The sequence below is a fragment of the Portunus trituberculatus genome, chromosome 18, assembly GCF_017591435.1.
Source record: "Portunus trituberculatus isolate SZX2019 chromosome 18, ASM1759143v1, whole genome shotgun sequence".
Lineage (NCBI taxonomy): Eukaryota > Metazoa > Arthropoda > Malacostraca > Decapoda > Portunidae > Portunus > Portunus trituberculatus.
The window spans coordinates 2,952,292-2,954,791 of record NC_059272.1 but is presented as its reverse complement, the minus strand read 5'-3'; positions in this window follow the sequence as shown (position 1 = coordinate 2,954,791).

Below are 2,500 nucleotides of genomic sequence, written 5' to 3'. Positions count from 1 at the left end.
TTTCTTCTTCTTTTCCTTTCTTCCTCTTATCATTCTTCACATAATTCCTTCTTGTTCTAATTCTTCTATTCCTTCTTCCACCTATTACTTTTTTTTTCTCTCGTTTTCTTCCACTTCCTCTTTCGTTTCTTCTTCTTCTTCTTCTTCCTCTTCTTCATGTTATCTTTGTTCTTGTTTCTTTTCTTTCTATCTCTTCACTTTCATCTTCTTCATCTATATTCTCTTCCTATTTCTCTTCTTCCTCTTTTACTCTTTCACAGAGAGAGAGAGAGAGAGAGTGAGAGAGAGAGAGAGAGAGAGAGAGAGAGAGAGAGAGAGAGAGAGAGAGAGAGAGATTAAGACAGGCAGAAAATTTGTGATAAAAGGGAGAAGGGATGGAGGTAAAAATGAAATGGAGAAGGGAGGAGGAGGAGGAGGAGGAGGAGGAGGAGGAGGAGGAGGAGGAGGAGGAGGAGGAGGAGGAGGAGGAGGAGGAGGAGGAGGCTGTCCAGATTAAAAGAAAAACACATCAATCTTCTCTTGTAGTTTCCTCCTCATCCAAGTCCTCCTCCTTCTCCTTCTCCTCCTCCTCCTCCTCCTCCTCCTCCTCCTCCTCCTCTTTCTACTCCTCCTCGTCCTCTTCCTCTTTTCCTTTCACTTTTTTTTCATTATCTATACCTCGCATATCCCCTCCTCCTCCTCCTCCTCCTCCTCCTCCTCCTCCTCCTCCTCCTCCACTTCCTCCTCCTCCTCCTCGTCTTGTGAACCCAACAAAAACCCCAACCACCACCACCACCACCACCACCACCAACAACAACAACAACAACAACAACAACACTACCACCACCATGACCACCACCACCGCCACCACCACACCACCACTGACACCACCACTGTCACCACCACGACCACCACCGCCACCACCACCACCACTGTCACCACCACGACCACCACCGCCACCACCTCCAGCACACCACCACCACCACCACCACCACCACCACCACTACCACCACCACCACCATATTCATCATCATCAACCCGATTCTTCTTCTTTGAAATTTGTATGTTTTATTGCAGATATTCTTTAGCCACCTGCACCCGAGGAGGAGGAGGAGGAGGAGGAGGAGGAGGTGGAGGAGGAGGAGGAGGAGGAATACATACATAGGAATACATAGGAAAGACGAGTGACAGGAGGCCTTGCGACCTATGACGAGGTCACTCGTTTACTAAACTACATGTACAGAAGCTACATACTTAGTAGGAGGTAAGGATAGAACAGATGAAGCTCCTCCCCACCCACCACTCCCTCCGGCGTCACCCGGCAAGAAATAAGACGAAAAATACACCGCGATTGCTGAGAAGGACAATCGGGAAATTTACACAGGAAAGATGGGAAAAAGAGAGTACTAATGTAACTACTACTATCGCTAAGAAAAAGAGGTATCTAGTGTAACTACTACTATCGCTAAAAGAAAAAAAATTATCGGAAACCATTTTCTTTATAAAACTTGTCTAATTTACTTTTGAACGTAGCTACCGTGTTAACTTGGACGACGGACGCTGGCAGCTTGTTCCAGTGTTCAACTAGTCTTACGTTAAAAAAGTTTCTTCGCAAATCAGTATTAAATCGCTGTCCTTTAAGCTTCAAGCCGTTATTTCTCGTTACTGATTGCGAAAGCTCAAAAAGATTCTCATAATCGATCTTATCTATATTTTCAAGTATTTTAAACGTTTGAATGAGGTCACCTCGGATGCGACGATCTCTGAGGGAGAACATGTCTAGTCTTTTGAGACGTTCTTCATATGACAGGCCACGTGTTGCGGGGATTAGTTTCGGTGCTCGTCTTTGAACGCTCTCTAATTTATCAATGTCTTTTTGATAACATGGAGGAGGAGGAGGAGGAGGAGAGGAGGAGGAGGAGGAGGAGGAGGAGGAGGAGGAGGAGGAGGAGGAGGAGGAGGAGGAGGAGGGTGACTGAGAGAAGAGGAAGGAGTAAAAAAAATCAAGAAAGAGAAACAAGTGAGACATAACGAGATGAATAACACACACACACACACACACACACACACACTATCTCTCTCTCTCTCTCTCTCTCTTTTTTTTTTCTCTCTCTCTCTCTCTCTCTCTCTCTCCTTCTTCTTCTTTAATTTTCTCATCTTATTTTTTCGGAAGGAGTGGATATGGAATAGGAAGAAGAAGAAGAAGGAGAAGTAGAAGGAGAAGGGAGGGGAGGGAAAGGGAAGGGGAAGGGAAGAAAGGAAGGGAAAAAGGAAAGGAAGGAGAGGAGAGTGAAGGAACGGAAAAAGAAGGGGAAGGAAGGGAAGGAAAGGAAGGATGGGAAAGGAAGGGATGGTGAGGAAAGAAAAGAAAAGAGAAGAGAAGAGAAGAGAAGAGAAGAGAAGAGGAAGGAAGGAAGGAAGGAAGAGAAGAGAAGGAAGGAAGAGAAGAGAAGAGAAGGGAAGGGAAGGGAAGGGAAGGGAAGGGAACTGAAAGGAAGGGAAGGGAAGGGAAGGGCTTTAG